Genomic DNA, 23,143 nt, shown 5'->3' with positions numbered 1-23,143 from the left:
TTAGTGGAACGGATGAATAGCTAGTGACTTTAAAGCCATTGGCACCAAAATCTTTGTTTTTTTTTAATTTATTTGATTGAAGCATAGTTAATTTACAATGTTGTGTTACTTTCTGCTGTTCAGCAAAGTGATTCAGTTATAAGTGTATATATATATATATTCTTTTTCATAGTCTTTTCCATTATGGTTTATCACAGGATATCGAATATAGTTCCCTGTGTTATACAGTAGGACCTTGTTGTTTATCGATTCTATATATAATAGTTTGTATCTGCTAATCCCAGATTCCCAATCCATCCCTCCCCCATCCCACCTCCCCCTTGGCAACAAGTCTGTTCTCTATATCTGTGAGTTTGTTCCATTACAAGTATTTCTTAATTCATGAGTCCCAAATACAACCCAGAACTTGGCATTCAGAACCCCCATGGCCCAGGTATTTAAAGGGCTTGCCACTTCTCTGCTCAATCAGACATCACCTTTACAGATGTTTCTTTATGTGAAATAGAAAAGTTGATGTTCAGGAGAAAGCAGATATCTCAAGGAAAAACCACAGTGACCTAATAACAAGAAGGTAGTATTATGTAGACTGTGTGCATCTTTCTTATTTGGGGGAATCACAACAATGCCAGTGCCTCTTCGCCATCCCCTTTGGGAGTGTTGTAAATAAGAAAGGAGACAATAGATTCTAACACCCTTGGAGAAAGATGTTCTACCTCTATAAAATAATGGCTACCAGTAAGTACTTTGTGTGTGGGCAGGCACTCTTCCTATTGCCTCCCATCTTTACAGTGATACCGTAAGGTAGCTAGTATTCCCATTTTAGAGGAAGACATTGAGGCTCAAAGAGGGGAAGTGACTTGCCAAGCCCACATAGACTAGAAACAGAGGATTAGAAGTCCACCTGAAGATGATTCTAAATAACAATAACAGTCAGTCTCTGTGAGCTTCCTTCTCACCTTTGTGCCTGATAAAAAGGGGAAAGAGACCACCCCGCCTTTCACAGATGGTCCCCTCTACTCCCTCGAAGACTATTTTTTGTTTCCTACTAACTCCTGACCCCACCCATGTGGCAAAAGAATAGGCTAGATGGAGTTGAGTGAGAGCAGGAGTTGGGAAGCAGATGAGTGGGGAGAATCTCCTCAGTCTTGGAATTCACGTGACTGCTTTGGGGAGCTCCAGGTCTTTCCTCACATGACCTGATGCCTCAAAACATTCGACAGTGGTACCCAGTAAGTTCATACACTGTGGGCCCCCTAGCCCTTTGTGAGGTTTCCTTTGAGCACAGTCTATTGGATGACAGTATGGGAGTTTCTGGTGTTGTCATCCACACGTATTGCACACAACACTCTGAAATGTCAGGATTTATCAGGAATAGCCTCATTAACTGTGGAGCCCACTGGGCTTTGTGTTTCTGTTTTTATTTGGAGGTTATTGTGATCCTGCCTCTTCTTCTCTGCTGGAAAGTAAGCACCATGAGGGGCCAGTTACTGACTCTGTGTTCATGCTGCAACCCCCTAACTGCACCTGACACACAGGAGGCACTCGATACCTATTTTGGGATTCATGAATAGATAAATGAATTTATCCCATTGTTTAGCCCAGAGAAAGCAGGAGCCAAACCGCTTGTTCTGTAAGAGAGTAATCAGTTGGAATAGGCTCCTGGTTAAGAAACCGCCCAGTGGTCGTTTTTTTCTCATTCCTAACACATGGTCCTGGTGTGTCAGCAGGAGACTGTGCTTGTTACAGTCACTTAGGGCACCAGGCAGAGGAGCAGCCACCATTCCTTCTCCAGAATTGTTCTTGCTTGGAGAGTCTGGAACCCATAATCAATGCTCTGACCTAGAAGCAAAACCCGTCACACTCACAGTTCACTGGCCAGAACTAGTCACGTGACCCCACTCAAGTCCAAAGGGCCAGGACGTGCAAACTGCAAGGCAGTTGGGAATATTTGGTGAATTACATGAATGGCACCATGGAAAATAAATGAAACAGTAACTTAACCGGCATCAAAGTGCAGTATGGAGATTCAGACAGAAGGCCATACCCATGGATGTGGACACAGGTGAAGATGTAAGAAGGTCAGATGGGCTGCATTCATCCCAGCTTTCTTTGTAAGCTGTGCAAAGGCAGTGATGTCTCATGGCAACAGCCCCACTATGGAGGCCAGTAACTGATACTCAGGAAGAACTCAAAAGTATTTGCTGAATGAATGAGCACATAAAACAAGTGAATTCTGCAGATGGAGTAGAAACAGAGAAAAGTTGAAATGGTGTTGTTTCATGGGAGGACCCAGGGGTCATGCATCAGCCACATCAGAGAGCTCATTTTCCCTGTCCCAGAGTCAAAAACCGTGGCTCCACGGAGTCACACACACAAGGCTGCAGAAACCCAATATCCTGGATAACAATAGGCTGCGATCCCAAGTCCTGGGCTGGCTGCCAAGGGAAAACCGCCCTTCCATCCTGGAAGCTGTTCTGCCTTCTCAGATAGGGGCTGGATCAGGTGCCCCCTCCCATCTCTTTCCAGCTTCGAGATGCTGTGATTCTCTGATCCTGCTTTTGGCTCTAGCACGGCGTTGTATTCTTTTGCTGAGGTCATTGTTTGTCTTACCACATAGCTGTAGCAGCCTCGTTTTATAAATGAAGGAACAAAGAACAAGAAAGTTCAGAGAGTCCAATCTCACACCATGGTTTTATGACAAGGGCAGGACAGTGAAACAGGATTCGGAAAGTTAACCTGAAGTCAACCCACAGGATGTCCTAGGCCTTCTCTCTCAGCATCAAACCACCGCATGAAAGGCGCTGGTGAGAAGCTTTGAACACATGCCTCAGATCTGGAATTACACAGGCCATTCAATGCACCAAGCCAGGCTGGGATTTCAAGTTCAGCCAGGCTGCATGAAAATTCCTTCTAAAGTTTTAAAAGGGGAGAGGCTATGGATCCATGCAGCAAATTCGGAGGCAGTTCAGTTTGGATAGAAAGCTCCCTCTGCTGGTTCAGAGTCCTTATTCTTTGCCTGAGAAGAGTCCAGTATATTCCACCTGGGGGTCTGTGTCCAAGTCCATGGGATCATTAGGATGGTGATGTAACAGGGAAGAACAAATCTGACTCCATATTAGATACGTTTCTTTTACTTTAACCTTTGCTTTCTGTTGCTTTTGTTACAAGTTAGTCACTAAAAGGATGTTGCCTATAGCTACAAGCATACATAATGGACCACCTCAGGAAACCCTGCCCCCTCTGCCTGAACATTAAACTAAAATACAGTAAGTCCCCTACATACGAACAAGTTCCATTCTGAGAGCACATTCGTAAGTCCAATTTGTTCATAAGTCCAACAAAGTTAGGCTAGGTACCCAACTAACACAATCAGCTATATAGTACTGTACTGTAATACTTTTCACACAAATAATACATAAAAAACAAACACAAAAAATAAAGAAAACATTTTTAATCTGACAGTAGAGTACCTTGAAAAGTACAGTATTACAGTACAACGGCTGGCATATAGGGGCTGGCATTGAGTGAACAGGCAAGAAGAGTTACTGACTGGAGGAGGGGGAGGAGGTGGGAGATGGTAGAGCTGAAGGATCGTCAGCAATAGGAGATGGAGGGCAAGCTGCAATTTCACTCACGCCTGACCTTGATGGAACGCACATTCTCATCTTTGAAAGTTCGCAACTTGAAGGTTCGTATGTAGGGGACTTACTGTACCTTTGTTCAGCTCACAGGGAAACATCCTGATCCTGCCCACCTATGAACAGCTGCAGGAAAGAAGAAATTAACACATCCCCTCCCTGAGTCTGGCAAAACCAGGAGATATTTGCAAAACTTATGGCTTTTCTACTTTACCTCCTCACCTCCCCCTCTCTCTGTTCTATAAAAGAAACTAGCATCCAGACCCCAGTAAGATGGTTCTTTGGGACACTAGTCCGCCATCTTCCTGGACTCCCAGCTTTCTGAATAAAGTCACTATTCCTTGTCCTAACCCCTTGTCTCCCGATTTATTGGCCTGTCAAGTGAAGAGCAGAATGAGCTTGGACTTGGTAACAGCAAGTGTGTGTGCTGGATTAGCACGTCCTGCAGTGATGGGTGACGGGTCAGAAAGAAAAGCCGAAGGAAAAAGGAGCAAGTAGACATTGGCCAGGGAAGAAAATGCTACTAATGTTGCCTGAGTTGCTTCTAAAAAACATCTTTAAAAAAAGACATGAAGGGCTTCCCTGACGGCGCAGTGGTTGAGAATCTGCCTGCTAATGCAGGGGACACGGGTTCGAGCCCTGGTCTGGGAGGATCCCACATGCCGCGGAGCAACTAAGCCCGTGCGCCACAACTACTGGGCCTGCGCGTCTGGAGCCTGTGCTCTGCAACAAGAGAGGCCGCGACAGTGAGAGGCCCGCGTACAGTGATGAAGAGTGGCCCCCGCTCGCCGCAACTAGAGAAAGCCCTCGCACAGAAACGAAGACCCAACACAGCCAAAGATAAATAAATAAATAAATAAATAAATTTTTAAAAAAGACATGAATATATGTTGACCAAATGTGAAATAGTTAGCTAGTGGGAAGCAGCAGCGTAGCACAGGGAGATCAGCTCGGGGCTTTGCGATGACCTAGAGGGGTGGGGTAGGGAGGATGAGAGGGAGGCTCAAGAGCGAGGGGATATGGGGACATATGTATGCATATGGCTGATTCACTTTGTTATACATCGGAAACTAACACAGTATTGTGAAGCAATTATACTCCAATAAAGACATAATAAAAAAAAAAGACGTGATATGGTATTTTTACAGATTTAACACTCAAATCATCTCTTCCGTCCCACAGCTCACTCCAACTGAGGCATTTTGAGCACAGATTTTGTTCTCAAATAATTTTCTTAGGAACTTATAGTAAATAGGAGCCCAGGCTAAAGTTTGTTTCGGGAATCTGTCAGCCTTACAGTGTTTATCATGGTGGGGATAGAGACCCTGGCTCAGAGGTCTGGTAACGTCCGAGGGATCTGGAGGAAAACAATCTGTTTTGTGGTTGAACAGAAGGCTTCCATCACCTGCACTGCTGTTTCAGCAGAGGTCAAAACCTGCCACACACACACACGCACACACACACACAGCACACACACACCCCACATACACACATACCATATGCACACAATCACACATATGCCACACGCCACACACTCATGTTCACACCTATCACTCACTCATACACACTTGTACACACAGACACACCACACGCACACACAAGCAAGTGCCTCGATATTTTCCAAAGTTTCTAAGTTAGCATTCTCCAATTAAAAGTTGGGATTTAGTCTGGTCATTATTCCACACCCCTCCCTGCCCGAAGATCTTGAATTATGCCTTCTGAAAGATTTGTCACTCCTGAATAACTCATTTCTAGAGACGTCACTCTAACCTCCGAAATGGCTTGTCTGGGGAGGAGGATGTCAGAAATCACTGGGTCTAGTGAGGCCGGTTTTGCAAGTAGACGGAGAAGGTGAATAACAACTTGGGTAGAATTTCCAGAGTTCCCACTAGTGTCTCAAACTCTCCTGCCTTCTTTCTAACGCCTGAAATACGGAATTTAAGCTCCATGTTTTTGACCTAACACCATGTATCCCTTTTAAGTATTTTTTTATGTTTAAAGTTGAGGAATCATTCGTACCTAGAGCATTGACTCTTAAAGTTCAGGGCACTGAGAATCAGCTCAAGAGTTTGTTAAATATACACACTGCTATATATAAAATAGATAACCAACAAGGACCTAGTGTATAGCACAGGGAAGTATACTCAATATTTTGTAATAAGCTATGAGGTGCAGAATATGAAAATATATATATATATATATATGTATAACTGAATCACTGTGCTGGACACCTGAAACTAACACGATATTGTAAATCAATTGTACTTCTGTTAAAAATTTTAAAAATAAAAGAAAATAATAAAGAAATATTTAAAATATACAAAAGAGTCTGTTAAAACAAGAACCTGATCCAAGTTTTAACTGGGACTGAGGGACCTCAATTTCCTAAGTGCCCTGGATGATGCAGTTATACGCAACCTGTGGACTGTTGTCCAAAACAGTGCTTAGAGCAAGAGTTAAAGCCATGATATTCTCTCTTAAGAAAGGGGGGAGGGGGGAGGGAGGGGAAGCAAGGGGAGGAGTGAACCTAAGAGAGTGGGTATCTGATCAAAAGAGAAGTTGGCGAGGGGGTGACAATCCCAAGTGGGAGAGAATTTCTGGAAAGGAGAGCCATAAAATTGCTAACCAGAGCCCTGGATCACCTTGCAGTCTTGCTGAGAGAGGATGCGGTTTCCTGCTATTGATGATTAGCAGTGGCTCTTCCTTCTGGCCATAGTACTGAACACTGTGCTACGAGTCAGCTTTGTGCTAAGTTCCCGATCACTGGCTCCTCTGAGGAACGATGAATCCTGCCATCTCACAGTTAGAACACCGAGGTTCTCTTCTCCAGGGCTAAGTATGTTTGCTCTGAGAAAAAGTCTGTGCCATCTAAATATCCTAAATTGGGGCTGCTCAGACAGCCGTAAATGGAGTCATTACAATTTTTCCCCTGCTTTTACCACCAACAGGGACTATTTCTGAATAGTAAACCAGGTTTTAAACCGCAGAACAGTATCCTGTGAATGCCAAGACATCCTTCTGAGGTTATCTTTAAGCCCTCCCTTTAAAAATGAAGAATCCAAAGCCTAGATGGGGCAAAAGACGGAAGCATCTGACACACCACCCCGCCCCACCCTTTGTAAACGCTGGACCAAGAACCAGCCCTGGTTCTGGGAAAGAAACAAAAAAGCACATGCATAGAAGACATGAATTTTCACAATTTCAATGAGGAAATAGGCACATATTTGTAAACATAATTCCATAATTCCATTAATTTTTATAACAAGAACACTCGTCGATATTTTCACTATATCATTTAGTTTTTTCCAATGAATACATTTATTTTGCTCATAAAACCAGTTCTACAGTTAGAAGTTTCCAGAATCTATAAAATAGATACAAATCAATTATTAAAAAAAAAAACAACAATGACATTCTAAGCCAAATGGATAAAGTCTTACTCTGAATTTTTCATGAACGATACATTGATTTAGCCCTGTCCTCAAGACTGAAGTTTTCCAAGATGAAGGCCTGCCTTTGCTTAAGTAAAGTAGAAAATATTCTGAGAAGCATTTATAGCCACCACAATAGACTCTTTAGAGTCTATTGTGAAATACATTAACTTCATAATTGCTATTAAGAGTTGCTTCGCTGTTTTGATCTTTGAATGGGGAAACTCATCCCAAAATTTCTGAAAGAAGAGAGCAGAGGATGAAACACAAAAGTGCTGAAATACATTATTGATCAAAATATTCCATTTGATTTTTTTTTCTTTCAATTGAAAAACTTAGGCTCCTAATTTGGAGAAAGGGTATGAATCTTCTCTGTCCTTTCCTAAATGCGTCTGCCTTCCTGTTAATTACACATGGAGAGGCTTTTGCTGTTTCATGAATGACTTTGTACTTGAGGCTTTGCAGGTGGGTAGGGGTATCAGGCAAGAAGTTGACTAAATTCTAGCCAGTGACCCCAGTGGGCCACCTTTAACCACAGGTACAGATTATAAGGGAGACTTCATAGCGTAGTGATGGGGTTGACATCACAGAGAGCCTATGTCTCTTAGATTCATTTCATCTAACGGAATTCTTCTCAGTGAAAATCTGCTACCCCCATTCACTTAGATGAATTTTCCATTTCTTTCCTTCATACAATATTTAAATGTCTTTTCACAAGCCATAAAGACCTTGAATTGACATACTTCTGCATTTTTTTCATATTCTCCCCGTTAGGACCACATTACTCTTATAAATAATAAGATTAAATCGAATTGAATCCTAGTTATAGCATAGTTATTTAAAAAAACAGCCTTTGTGGGCTTCCCTGGGGGCGCAGTGGTTGAGAGTCTGCCTGCCAATGCAGGGGATACGGGTTCGAGCCCTGGTCTGGGAGGATCCCACATGCCGCGGAGCAACTGAGCCCGTGAGCCACAACTACTGAGCCTGCGCGTCTGGAGCCTGTGCTCCGCAACGAGAGGCCGCGGCGGTGAGAGGCCCGCGCACCGCGATGAGGACTGGCCCCCGCTCGCCGCAACTAGAGAAAGCCCTCGCACAGAAACGAAGACCCAACACAGCCAAAAATAAATAAATAAATAAATAAATTTTTTAAAAAACAGCCTTTGTAACCAAATTTCCATGAGTTGGAATCCCAGCCCTACCATTTCCTGGTTGGGTGACCTTGGGCAACACACTTAAGTCCTCAGGGCCTCAGTTTTCTCATGTGTATAAGCCATTATTCGGGGATTATTGTGAAGCTTAAGTAAGTTAACATAGAAAAAAGTCCTTAAAAATAGCCCCTGGTACATAGGAAACATCTATAAGCAGTAGCCATGATTGTTAATCTTTCATGAGGCCCCAGGTTGAAAGGCCGTTCTACTGATGGAATGTCTGCACATTTTTTAATCATAAACAATCAGCCATAGACGGGCCTGGTGAGAGATGTCTTGTATAGGCTTTGTATATTTCTCTAGTGATAACTAATCTTACCTATGTTGGTAGAAAAGAAGCAAATTATCACGTTAAAACTATTCAGGAGAATTGCCCTGCTGTTACAAAAAGCTCTAATGGGCCTTTTGGTTTAGCCAAAGTTCCATTTCTCCAGGTGTAGCTGCTACCAGGGAATTCTGAGGCTTAGGGGAGGGGTGGACCTATGGACTGGCCCACTCTATGTCCATTCCACACTCTTCTAGAGAGCCTTTCCTTCACTGCAGAGGTGAAAAACTAACCACCACATTTCCTGAACACCCTTGCAAGTAGGGTTCAGCAAATGCTTTGGGTTCCACCACTGAGACGCACCCATACAAAGTTTGGAAGGTGGCAGCCAAGATCTTCAAGTACAGTGGCCCTTACTCTGCAGTGGCTGAAGCAGAGATCCCAGCACCTTGTCCCTGACTTTGTCGATGTCGAGATTCGACAATCGAAAATGTTGCTTTCTTCCTTGCTCCACTCAAAAGTTTTTTCTGTTTGTTCCCCAAGCCATGCACAGTCTGGAGCAGTGGTTCTCAACCAGGGTGACTCCCCATCCCCCAGGGGACATTTTTGATTGTCCAGAACAGTGTCCGGCTGGGGGAGAGGGGGGAGCTGGAATATTACTGCCATCTAGTGAGTAGATGCTCTTAAACATCCTACAAGACGGCCCTCCACCACAAAGAATAATCCAGTCCAAAATGTTGAGAAACCCCAGAAAATCACACACTGGGCTCAATATCTGCTCATTAAGTGGTTCATCAATGTGCTCCATATCTGCTCATTAAGTAAGTGGCTCTTCAGTTCTGTGAGTTGTTTGTATTTAACCTACGAGGTGAAGGGATAACAAGTATGAAAGTGGGATTTGGTGAAGAGCATCAGAGTATTGTAAGGAACAGAAAAACTTCTGGGGTGTCTGTATTTGGTTAGTTGATTGATCAGTTAGTTGGTCAGTGGTGTCTGTTTCATTCGAGTGAGTGATTCTAATTTTTGAACGCTATTATCTGTAGGGGGAAAAAAAGTGGTCCTAATTTGTTCCAAGAGAGGAACAATGGAGGAAATTTCGATTCTGTTGAAAGGTTCCCTAGACCCTCACCACTCAAAGTGTGGTCCAGAAACCAACACCATTGGTACCACCTGGGAGTTTGTCAGAAATGAAGATGCCCCATTCCCTCCCCAGAGTTTTTGAACCAGACTGTGCATTTTAACAAGATCCCCAGGGGGCTGGTATGCACATTGAAATGCATCGCAGAGGCAACATCAGCAGGCGTGTATGGACTGGAGAAACGACGTTTCATTGGCACGTCTCGAGATATAAAATTGCATCATTTCATTCTTTAGCTCCCTGGCCAGTAAAAGGCAAAATTTCAAAATCAGACACATAAATCAGTGTAACTTCAGATCCGATTTGTTTTTATATCTGATTGCTGCTTAAACACCAGTGGCCCAGAGCACATCAATTCTTTCTTTCTCCCTCTATTAAGTATTTAATGATTTGCAAATAAGCTCCCAAGAAGATGCCACTTAAAGAGACCCTATGGTCCTTTTGTAATGTGAGTCATTACACCCATTATTGTTTCAACTTTGCAAGATAACTGTTTAGATACCAATGTTAGGTGTACTGTTCAGTAATGTAAAAGGCTGTCCTATAAGAGAAAGGTTATATCTCCTCCTCAGCAGAAATATTCCCAGCACCATCACCCACCCACACACACCTCCTCAACACCACTCCTTGCCTACCTGCCCAGTGGGATTTTGTGGGTGGTCCTTGGCCTCCCTCATAGCACTTTGTTCCTTCTGATCACACAGGCTGTGGTTCCACAGGTCACTAAGTTACTTCTGCAGGGATTCAGCAGGAATGTCTACGAAGGGGGTAAGACCACGCTTCAGGCAAATGGGTGATTGGCAAACTTTCCCAGAGACCAGGGGTTTCATGGAGCAGTCTCATGAGTTGAAGGAAAGTTGAGTGGTAGGGCTTACAGGACTCTCCACTCCCACTCCAACCAGAGCACTTGTATTTGTAGCTGTTCTAGAGACTGGAGTGTGTAAATCTCATTTGAAAAATGCATACTACTGTGATTAAAAAAATTTGAAGGACACTGGACCAGATGATTGCTAAGATCTAGTCAAGATCCATCATTCTATAACCTAAAGAAGAACAGCTAGTTACAAAACATGAAAAACTGCTTATCCTCAACGATAATCAAATGCAATTCCATTTTCCCCAAGAGTTTAAAGAAAAACACCCACATCTCACCAAAGTGTGGTGAAACAGATATTCATGCATAAGAGTGACGGGGTTATAACATGATATAAAATTTTTATGAGTAACTGGACAATATGTGTCACCACCCATAAAAATATTCATATCCTTTAATAGAGAAATTCCATATCTTTAACTTTTTCATGGAGAAATAATTCAAAATTCATTTAAAAATTATATGCACTAACATATTTATTATGGTGTTATTTATTATTTCCAGAAAAACAGGAAATAATCTAAGTTTTCAAAATAGTGCAATTATTTAAATATGATTATAATAACTACGTAACTACATAATGTTTATGACACCATGTTATATTAAGAAAAACACAATACTGAAAATGTGTAAACTATACTTTCTAAAATTTCATTATGTATAGGAAGAAAGCAAAATGCCACAGTAGTTATATAGGTGATGAGAGGATCGTTTATCTTTTTTCTTGTCATTATTTTCTAAATTTTGTACACTTCAAATATGTTATTTTGTTATTTTAAAATGAAAACAAGTCTTTTGGAAGGAATTGTAACAGATTTCAGTGACCACCATTAAAGAAGTATCTTTAAGCTTTCATGTAACACCACTGCCACTTAACATTAAAAAAAAATAGTCCGTGCTCTCAGTCAACTAAACAAAGAATGCAGTGTGGTGAGGTAAGTGTGAACAGATATGTGTACATAGCACTGGAGGGGTCCCACAGTTGAGCCTCAGAATATATTATCTGCATTTTGATGATGTGATACACAAGAATACTTCTACCTGCATTCATTTCTTCCTTTGGGATCTTTGATTTTTTTTTTTTCAAAAGGCATAAGAGTGCTGGTCACAGGCTTGATTTCATGTACATATATTTACATGGGCAATGGTCCCAGTCCTACTTCTGGGGATTTTTATGAGTGTGAGAAATCGGATCAAAGAATAGAATTTTGGATAGTAAGGAATCACTGCACTGGGCCAAACTAGAAAGGTAAAACAGGGATGGAAGAAGGTATCTTCCCAGAGGGGAATAAACATGACAAAACAGGGACAAAGATGGCACCATGTTGGAAACTCTTGGAAATCTACTGGTCTCAGGTGCCCTTCCATCTGGGCATGGCCTTTTTAGGTTCATGCTTATGAAATGGACTCCTGCCTGATTTCATAAATTGAAGGTTTATTAGATGCTTGCCACTAATGTACTGGGAGATGAGAAGTGGGAAGGTGTTCACCTTAACAAATTTATCTGAAAACAGAAATGTTTTAGACCTTAATCTAATGGATAAAACCAGACCAGCGAAGAGCTCACCTGTTCCCTTATTTGGACTTCTTCCTCATTATTTGTTTTCACAGCAGCATGATGCTTGATTTAATTAGAAGTAGGGTATCTAATTACTATCTAGGATTAAAATGATCATCCCCAATTTACTACTTTAGGGTGTGAGGTAATGGTCTATATTAACGTGTATCTGGTTCTATGCTAGGCTCTTTACGGGTTATCAGTAAGCTAGAAAAGATCATCCATTTTAATCCCCATAAAAAAATGTATTAGATAGATGTTATTCATTCCATTTCACAGATTAAGAGACAGAGGCTCAAAGAGTTTAAATAACTAGGCCATGGCTCAGAGCTAATAAGTGGCTGGCCATGACCTGGATTTAGGTTGTCAGTGAGCTCGATGCCCTTGCTTCTTTCCACAATGTCAGGCCACCATCTGTAGTTGAGTTGGTCTCCCCTTAGGTGCCATGAGGAAACAAGTGCATCCAATGCCCCGACTGAGCAGAAGTCACCAGTCCCTTGCTGACTGCACTGTCCCAGCAGTACTGGTTGGCTATACGAAGAAAAAGATGCAAGGATAGAGCAAGGCACACTGCTGCTGGATCTTACCAGCACATCTACAAGTGGGTTGATAATGCCCAGTCCTCTTCTCCTCATGACTCAGGAGATGGAAAGCATAAAATGTCTGGCACACCCAGCTTATGGCCTTAAGTATCATTTCTCACCAAAGGAACCAGGAGTCCAAGATGAGCCTGGGACATCTTGCCTTACCAAATAGCAACACAGCTCTTGGTGACTACTAGGACCACGACAGAAGTCAACCTGAATAAGCCCCCACCTGGCAAAGATAACGCAATAACTGCAATGGGTTGAAACAGATCGAATATGTTTAAAATCCATAATTCATAACGATGCAACAACATAAACTTTATCGGTCACCTTTGGTGGATGCTATGGAATGAACACATTGTTGAGAAAAGTGGTAAATAGAGAGAAATCCTCCACCATCTACCCATCTTTTCTGTATGATCTGAACCTAAGTGAGCCATGTAGTTGATGAGGGGCACAGTCTCTTTGTAGAAGTATTCCAGCTAATAAACAGAAAAAGAATTGGAGTATTACTATTTAGCAACTGCTCACTATTAATGAATCCAGGCTATGGTCAGAGAGATAATTTGCATCTAACCAAGCCTATAACTATAAACTCCCAATAGGAATTGTAGGGGATAGGAAAACATGTGAAACAATACAAGAACAAAAGTCAAGTCAAGAACAAAATCAAAACTGTGGGAAGTTCTCCAGGACGAAAGACCCAGTTTATTCAACAACAACAGAAAGGACATAGAGATCCTACGAGACATAAGAGAAATACCACAACATATGGACTATATCTTGATTGTGATTAAAACAAACTATTTAAAAATTTACAAGACAATCAGGAAACTGTGAGCACTGACTAGATATTTGATATCCAGGAATATTAAGGAATTAATGTTTATTACTTGGGTGGAATAATAGTATTATGACTCTCTTATAGAGGTACATAATGAAATATTCAGATGAAATGAGAAGGTTTGGTCTGGATTTGGGTTCTAAATAACATTGAAGAAAGTATAGTTGAAATAAGATTGTCCAGGTATTGATAGTTACAGTTGCATAGGATATACATGAATAAGTAATGATCCATCAGGTTCACTGTACTGTTTTCTCTGTATATGTTTGAAATTTTCAACAATAAAAAAGTTTTCAAAGAGCTCAAGAACCCTTATAAAATAGCGTCTTTTCCCCCTTCCAAACTTGGCGACAAATTCTATTTACTGATCCTGTAAAAACAGAACATATGCAGTCTGGGATGTACTTGCAAATTTTCTTCGGCTTCAAAGATGACCTGTTCCCCACAGGCCATTTCCACAAAGCAATCTTTGCAATGTCTGCATTGTCTTCCTACGTATCTTTAAATTGACACTGATTTCTAGTGACACAACCCGCCTCAAATGACCATCTGGTGTACTTGTTAGAAGAGGGGTCATCCATTTGGTTAAAATGTGGTTCTGGTCCTGGAGCCGCCCAATAAATATTAGAGGGGCGACTAGACTAAGCAGAAAAGGACTAAGGCGCCCCCGTGTGGCCAGTACAGGTTAAAGCAAGCCGTGCCTTGCTTAACACATAAAAACGGCTGGATGCCTCCTTATCCCTTTCTGTCTTAAGACGGCAGATACACCAAGAGATCCTGTAAGAGAGCGCACTTTGCCAGGTCTGATACACTATTTTTTTTTTTTTTAAGATTTATTTATTATTTATTTTATTTATTTTTGGCTGCATCGGGTCTCAGTTGCGGCGCGCTGGCTTCTCTCTAGTTGAGGTGCAGGAGCTCAGTAGTTGTGGCGCGCGGGCTTTGTTGCCCTGCAGCCTGTTGGTTCTTAGTTCCCTGACCCGAGATCGAACCCGCCTCCCCTGCATTGTAAGACGAATTCTTTACCACTGGACCACCGGGGAAGTCCCAGGTCTGATACACTCTTAAATGTTAACCAAGATCTCCCATCCTAATTGTAATCAAAAATAAATTACTTCTCTTTGGAAGAGAACAACAATCTCCAATCATAATATTTCTAAAAGGTTTGGATATTTTGTGTGTTTGTGGTCTTACGCATTAGCTCCTGCCAATGTCTTAGGTGATTTCTACCTCTTTGGCATATAAAAAGGTGTAGACACTTTGTTCTGCTTTATAGCAAATTATTAATGGGTCCAAATAGAGAAGAATCCTAAAAAATAATAGTGTAAAGGATCTGACTTTCTCCGAGAGGGCACTCCATCCACATAAATGAATGGGGCAGCCTCAAGGCAGCAGAAAGAGCACGGGCCTGGGGATTAGAAAGGGAAAGAGGGATTGACCGCTCTGGACTCAAGTCCCCACAGCAGCTCCAGGGGGCCGATGTTTCTGTCTTTGTGGTACAGAGGGGATGTGACCTGCCCAGGAGCACACAGCAGAGCAGACATACAAGCCCAGCTTGCCTCACCCAGTCACATCCCTTCTGCATCTGCTGCCTGGGAAGCTCTCTCTGACTGTGAGGCCTTGGGAAGGTTATGACCACCCTCGGCCTCCATTCTTTTTTTGCAAAATCAGGGCATCGGGCTAGATGATCATTCCATTCAAAGGCCAAACCATTATCATTTCTCTAATGATTGAAACTGAAATGTGCTCAGAGCCTAAGTTTAGGAAAAGCTTGTTCGGTGGCCACTTTCCTAGTTTTGCGACAAATGCCAGGGCAAAATTCAGACTGAACACACGCCAAATGGGGTGAATATTGGTGCCCTTCCATCCTTGTTCTTTGGGTTCCGCCTCCAGCAAAGATCCTGTTAGGTCGGTTTAGCCAGAATCCCCTTCATCCCCGATGTTTCCTCTTAGTAATTTTCCATCCACTGGCCCCCACTCTGCTCCTTCACTATAAATCCCCGCTTGCTCTCACTGTGTATGGAATCAAGCCCACTTCTATCCTGAGGTCACTTTTCCCCTTTTGCAATAGTCCTGAATAAAATCTGCTTTTACACTTTAACTACTGCCCAGCTCTGACACAAGCCTCTCCCCTCAGATTGCTCTGTGCCAAGGGGAGCCTCCTGCCCAAAGTGATGTCCCTCTTTGGGAAAAGATCACACCAGTGACCCAAAGAGGGGCACAGAGACTGAGCCCTGGTGCCTCATGTTGGGCAATTCTGAAGGGCTGCCACTGCACCAGGCTCCCCAGCCTCAGCTGTGCATCGAATTTTAACTAGTCCCTCTGCACAACCGTACTCCATTCACTCCGTGCAGTACTGACCCCAAGGGCACCCCCCAAGAGACCTCCACGGGCCCACAAACCTCCATCTGAGAGGGAGCTCATCAAAGGCAGCACCGAGGGAATGAAAGCCAGGCTGCGGGGTTCCAGGAGCCTGGTGTCTTAGTGGTATGTGTGAGACCTGTATCTCCCTGGCAGGGGTCTGCATCTCTGAAGTGGGAGTAGTACCCAGGGGTAGGTTTCTTGTAAGAATTATTGATAAATAGGACTTTGTCATAAGGGGTTTAGCTTGGTGCCTAGCACAGGGAAAGTGGCTCACTAACTTTTTGTTCTTATACTATTAGCATTAGGTATTGATGATGACAATGATGATGGTGATGATGATGATGATGATGATGATGATGAATGAAAGTGAATGGCTTAATGTTCCACCCCATCAGATTCACTATCTCTATTCTATCAAAGCTTGACCTAACCCAGTGGTTCTCAAGCTGTAGCAGAATCGCTGGGGAGGTAACGGGTGTGGGGAGGAGGTGCTTATGACCAATGCAGATATTGGAGCCTAAATGTCTCTTTCAGTGAGTCTAGACAGCCAGGGTGAGAAAACTGCCTCAAGAACACACCCTCCTTTGGGTGAGGCCACCCGACCCCACCTAAAGACTCAGCTGGCCCGAGGATCTAACCTTAATCTGGAGGGGTCAAACTGGTATTTCCATACTACCAGCCTACGGACAACCTTGGGCTCCATTCTAGAAAGTGGGCTTCCACATGATTCTAGATACAGTGAAGAGAAAATGCATTTGTTGGCAGTGTAGGTAGGGAATGTAACAGAGTGCAGTCACTCTGGATTTTAATACACTCATCCTTCGGGATCCAGAAATCCCCCTTCCGGGATGTACCCCAAGGAACTCTCATGAGTCGGTTCTTAGGCATATCAAGATGTTTATCCCAGAGTTATTTGTATTCATGGGAAGTTGGAAGCTACCTAGAGGTCCATCTCAGGAGAATAGATAAGGAAATAGGACAGATGCACTTAGAAGCAATAAACTATATGTGACTAGAGCAACACAGATAGTTGTTCAATGGAGTACTGAATGAAAACAGTAGGAAGGAAAACAAGAGCTTTCACATAGTTTTAGTCGTATTTCCTAGAAATTCATACACACACCAGACAGCACAGAAGCAAACCTGAACTCTGCTCAGCCCGCTCCCTTCCCTTAGAAGAGGTACCTTCTCCAAGGACCCTCTGTGGTAACGCTCCTTGTCGCCCATCCATGCCCAGGGTTGGGGATTAGGCCTGCCCAGCCCCCGGTCTGAGAATTAACTAGCAAAAACAATACAGATCTGTTCAAACATGCCTCTTAAAAAGCATGCCACTTCCCAAGCAGGATCAGGAGAAACCAGGCTAAGAAACAAAACAAATGACCAAACAGAAAAGAAAATATACTCTAGTTAATCTGAAGAAAGGCTGGGTGAACTAAAGGGATGAAAAGCAGGTCAGGGCCCAGGATCTGTCTCCCATACCCCTTGGGGGAGCCGAGGGAGCCGTTATAAGTGTCCAGTTAACTCAGGTGCCCTTGCTCCTAGGTGACTTCCAGGGTCTTTGGGCTTCCTGGGTGTCATCACCCCCCTGATACCATATGATCAGCTGACAAAGCATTCTGGCCGGCGGAACAGTCACAGGCTTTGATAAAGACTAATACGAGTTATCTGTTTTAAATATAGTAGTGTGTATATGTCAATCCCCAAACTCCCAATTAATCCCTCCCCTCACCTTTCCCCTTTGGTAACCATAAGTTTGTTTTCTAAATCTGTGAGTCTTAAAATGAACAATTATTTTCATTTTATTTTTAAATTGACTGTATAGCACAGGGAACTCTGCTCAGTATTCTGTAATAACCTAAATGGGAAAAGAATTTGAAAAAGAATAGAGGGGCTTCCCTGGCGGTCTAGTGGTTAAGACTTTACCTTCCAATGCAGGGGGGTGCGGGTTCAATCCCTGGTCAGGGAGCTAAGATCCCACATGCCTTGGGGCCAAAACACCAAAGCATAAAACAGGAGCAATATTGTAACAAATTCAATAAAGACTTTGAAAATGGTCCACATCAAAAAGAAATCTTTAACAAAAAAAAGGATACATATAACTGAATCACTTTGCTGTACACCTGAAACTAACATGACATTGTGACTCTACCCCAATATTAAATAAACATTTTTTAAAAAGACTAATATGAGAGGTTGTCTTGTGAGTTTTGCTTATGGCAATTCTGCCCATGCTCTGGCCCTTGCCACGGATGAGACAATCTACAGATTAACAGTGCTGAGACCCAATGATGGGCCATGGCCACAGGATGCCTGGGGCCAGGATGTCTCCTTTACTGCATCAGGAACCACCCACCTTTGTTGGATTTTTCACGGCCGTCCCCCAGACCTTTCCCAAGGTCCTACTGTTTTAGAACTTGACTTACTCATTTCACTTTTCTAGCCAAGAACAAAATCTGCTTGCCTCTGAACTGAGACTCAGTAAGAATGCCAGGCCATTTTTTCTTTCTAGGAACATTTAACCAACCAAATCTTTTAGAAAGATTTACTTGGGATAATTTCTTCACATTTTCTAGCCTCTTTTTGGAACAACATTCGTCACATTGTGGGCACTTAATAAAGAGTTATTGGTTGTTTATGCCTGATTTCGATTATTTTCCCATTTTCTATGTCTGTCTCCATTCAACTTTGCCAATGAACCTCTTCCCCAAAAGCGCTGTAATTTCGCTGCTCAGCCCTATCATCACACATTCCCTGCCTTCCTTCCACCCTCGAGATAATCTGGAAATAATACACTGTTTTGTTTAACTTTGTTTCCCTTGCTATTCCGGTATAACTTTTTCTGATGTTGGTGATACAACGTTAAGGGTTGACCATCTACGCCCTCTATCAATGTTGGATCTGGATAAATTTCATTACTTGGTGTCATTTGGCCCAACGTAACAATAAGCACCTATGAATAAGGTTAAACCTGAAGAAGATAACACATACCAGAATCTCTTAAAAGAAAATGACGTGCCTCTTGGAGGTGTAAAAACCATTGAGGAGGAACCAATGTTAAAATTTCCTAAGTTCATACGTACGTATGTACGGTATGAGTCACCCTCTTCTAAATTTGCAAAAATTCCAATGTGCACTCAACTTCTTAAATAAGAATATCTCGATGCCCTGTACCTTGTAGACTTAGCTTTTTCAGTTTCTTTCCTTTCACCTCCTAGAGCTGGAGATACCTACTGATTTGTCTACTGACTGATGTGACCAGGATTTTAAATCAAGGTGATGCTGTTGAATTGTCCATAAGACACACATGCGCCTTGTAGATCAGTGGCTGTTTACATGCGTACAGCTGTGAAATAACCCCCTTCTCTCTCTAAAGCCGAAGAGGGTCTCCTGCCTGGCCCACACCCTGCTAACCTACCTACAGACTCAAGCCCACCCTCACCTGTCACCATCCTTACACTTCTTTGGTTCTGACCCCCAGGTCCCAGGCCAGGAGCATCTAGTCTTCTGAAAGCATAGCTGGTGGAAAGAGGGGAGAGGAAGAAAGAGAGGAGACGATGCAAGGAGAGAGGGAAGGGAAGCCCCCCACCATTCCCCTTCTCTGACCCCACTTCAGTGCTGTCCTCAGTAGCAGCCAGAGGAAAGGAGGGGAGGGAGGAAGGCAAATAGGAAAGAGAGCTGCACCCACAGAGGAACTCCTTTGAGCCCCATTCTCTGCAGCCTCATCTGCCTGCCCCTCACTTACACCTCTGGAGCCCAGCCAGGCCCAACCCCGGGACCCCCCAACCAGTGTTCGGGCATGAAAGTGCCCGCGCCCCTCTGCCAGGGAAGATGTCCTCTGGCTCTCAATGCAAACCTCCCAGCACAATCTGCAAATGACCTTTTGGAACAAAGTGCTTTGTATTGTAAATAGGTACTATTTATATTCCTCCTTACCTTCTGGTATGCATATTTTTATACTTTCATTCATCTATTATGTATAGCTATTTGAGTCCATCAGTGTCCTTATTTACATTTGAACACAGGCTCCATCATTTTAACCATATTCCTGTTTTTAAAAACCAACTGTCTTTTCTATCTACATTTTTATAATAACATTTGGATAATTTTATTGTTAATGTTCTTACTATTACAAATGTTCAAATTACCATATATATGTATATATAAAACACAGTGATCTTCATATATATGAAATTTACATATAAGAGGTTATGTATATTACATACATATTTTTATATATATATATTATATTATATATGTAATATACAAAAAATGACACAGAAAGACTGGAAGAAGGTACTAAAATGTTAACTATAGGAGTAGAATTATGGAGTACTTTGAAGTCCTTTCTACTTTCTGTGGTTTCCAAAGTTCTTGTTAATATACGTTACTTTTATACTTGGAAAAATAAAAACAAACATAATAAGTATTTTAATATATGAATGTCTGTTAACGATGAAATCCTGGTTGAAACAAATAAAACCAGGGCACTTTTAGAAACAAAATTTTCCAAATTTGGATTTTCAGAAACAGAGTTATCTATTACTATTACAATGCTTTTAAATATGACAGGAATTTAGAAACTGTCAGAGTAGTAGAAACCTATAATTAAAAGACAAAAGAAAAGTTATCTTTCCAGGGATTATCTGCAGTAGGAAAAAAATCTAGCTAATTCTTAGAAAAACAAACCCTTGTCTAGATAGATCTCTCAAGTAATAGGAAGTGTCGGTTGGTGAAGTCTTACATCTTGGTGAATTTCCTGATTTAAAGATACTTGTACATTTTCATCATTTCTGAAGCGTATATGTGTTTCTAACTCAAAATCACGAGGGTTCCCATCCTGCCTGGTTATACCTGTTTGCAGCAGAGCTGTGTTTGCAGCAGATGGTGAGAATGGGAGTGAGCAGAAAAGCATTAGGAGAGCTGGTCCCTAGTCTAGCCACGGGACCAAGGACCCTGTCGCTGTGGGTTTGGCACTTACCCGCCCAGAGCCCCAGCTTCCTCACCTGAAAACTGAGTCCACCGTACTAAACATCTTGGTGTGTCGCTGTGAATCCCACACCTGTTCCAGGGAACCATCTGAACTGGTGACCGTGGTGTGTGGCCATAACTTCTCTGTCCCTCTCCCTGAGAAGCACACAGTTCTACGGGAGAGTGCAGAGGCGCCGGGAGCAGACAGTACCCTCAACAAGCTTTGGGAAAACGCTTCAAAGCACAGAAGAGCCACAGAGGGCAACCATATCATGTGATATGAGGGGCTTTGATAGATGCAAAAGGAGAGACTAGAGAGAGGGAAATGTCCTTGGAGGAGACATTTATTGGTCTCCTTTCCCAAAGTCATGGGCAGTTGAAGGAATAAAGTGACAGCATTACACAAAGGAGTCCCCATTAAGACCAGCGATGTGCTAGGGCTGGTCATGGTGTTTGGGGAAGCTAAGACAGAGAGGTGGCTGGTGTGGGCCCCTGGTGAAGATCTTAAAGAGGCCTGCTCGGGTGTAAACTATTATATAGAGAATGGATAAACAGCAAGGTCCTACTGTATAGCACAGAGAACTATATTCAGTATCCCGTGATAAACCATAATGGAAAAGAATATGAAAAAGAATGTATACTGTACAGCAGAAATTAACACAATGTTGTAAATCAACTATACTTCAATAAAATAAATTTTTAAAAAAATAAATAAAATAAAATGGTTTTTTTTAAAAAGATGCCCACCCAGAACATCCGGCCCAGCTCCTGTTTCCTCTCAGTGATGCAGAGGGACCGTGGGACATGATAAGAGTCTCCGGTTCATGGGCGGGTGAAGATCCATAGCTGCTGTTGGGTCCTCAGACACCCTACTAAAATATTGTGATAGGAAAGCTGCTGGTAGAGAGATCCGGGATGTAGGTGGTATATATTTTCCCAGGTGCAGGATGGGATTAGAGCAAAGAGAAATATGAAACCTTTCAATAGAGCACACTGGGCTGGTCATGGCAGGGACATCTCCAACCAAAGGGTTAAAAGGTTGCTATTATGTCTACAGAGCAAGACAAATCCCTTAACAACCGAGATCCTGTAGAGGGATCAGATGTACATTAGGACCTGGGGATGTCAACAATCATCTTTCAAAGGAAAAATAAAGCGCTCATAAACCAAATTCCCTCACTCACATTTCCTGAATATCTAATCCAGAGGGCTAATTGGTGAGCCTTTTCACAGCGCCTGTCTCCATGCCCTTTTGACATTCCTTTTGTTTATTTAAAGATGTCTTGAATAATCTTCCTAAGGTTTTCTCTGACAGAATCAGCAGGATCAAGTAACAATCTCACAGGCTAAGGGACAGAACGATTGGGTTGAACAGATAACAAAAGCTTCATCAAGGAAACCAAAAATTACTTCGGTGGAACAATGATTCTAAATTCATTCTAAATGAATTCTTATGGATTTCTTTTCATGTATGTGACAAAGCAGACAGTCTGGGGTTTCTGCTTCCTGTGTAGTAAAGTGAAAAATAATTAATGATCACACAAAAGTTTATTTACTAATATTACAAATTTTATGGAAAATAGATCGCTACTTTGAGACTGGACCACAATACTTCCTCAGTGGTATTCTAAAATTTCAAGGAAAGAGAACTCATAAAACTTTCAGAAATGGGCACCCACCGGTTCTAAGGGTGGTAGTGGGGTTTGTCTTTAGAAAGGCTTTTGTTTTATCCTTGGTTAGGCCTCATTCTTGTAGAATAAAAGGCAGATACACAGTGTCTTCACTGGGCATGAAGGTAAAAATCTCTGGTAAGGAAAAGGTACATTGCTACAGAAATAAATAAGGAAAAGGTACATTTCTATAGAAAACAAACCAACATTTTTCTCCTGTGAAGAAACTGGCCCTTTGGTCTAGGATGCCTGAAGACAGATTTTCGGAGCTGATATGATTAATGCTCAATTTATATGTATTTTAATGGGGGAGGGGGAGGAGGAAGCGAATTCCTAAGCAATATCCATAGAGTTTCACTCTTTTGCGATGATAATGTAGCATCTGAGATGAAAATATCTAGAGGGATGTATAACCAAATGGTTGACAGAGAATATCCTTGAGGGTGAGACTAAGAAGGTCTTATTTTACATCTTTCTGTAAAATCTTCAATTTCTGCCCACTGGACTGTGCGTCTTAAAGCCCAGTGTGCCTCTGAGCCTGGGCCATTGGGCCACTTGGGTGACAGAGGTGACCAGGTCCAACAAGGACCCAAGAAGG

General features: G+C 42.4%; 1 protein-coding gene across 2 annotated transcripts in view; it reads right to left on the bottom strand.

The window, feature by feature from the left end:
* Window positions 1-23,143, bottom strand: part of C8H7orf25 (chromosome 8 C7orf25 homolog) — a 201,278-nt gene that overhangs the window by 152,453 nt on the left and 25,682 nt on the right. Inside the window, exon 3 of one of the 2 annotated variants that reach the window (XR_009701745.1) lies at window positions 10,332-10,437. The exons of the other annotated variant lie outside the window; for it this stretch is intronic. The gene's annotated coding sequence lies outside the window, so the exon portion shown is untranslated. Of the gene's footprint in view, window positions 1-10,331; window positions 10,438-23,143 lie in introns of those variants that run through there. 2 annotated transcript variants of the gene reach the window in all.

The sequence above is a fragment of the Eubalaena glacialis genome, chromosome 8, assembly GCF_028564815.1.
Source record: "Eubalaena glacialis isolate mEubGla1 chromosome 8, mEubGla1.1.hap2.+ XY, whole genome shotgun sequence".
NCBI classification, from domain to species: domain Eukaryota; kingdom Metazoa; phylum Chordata; class Mammalia; order Artiodactyla; family Balaenidae; genus Eubalaena; species Eubalaena glacialis.
The sequence above is the reverse complement of the archived record's forward strand: the minus strand, read 5'-3'. Positions and strand labels throughout refer to the sequence as shown.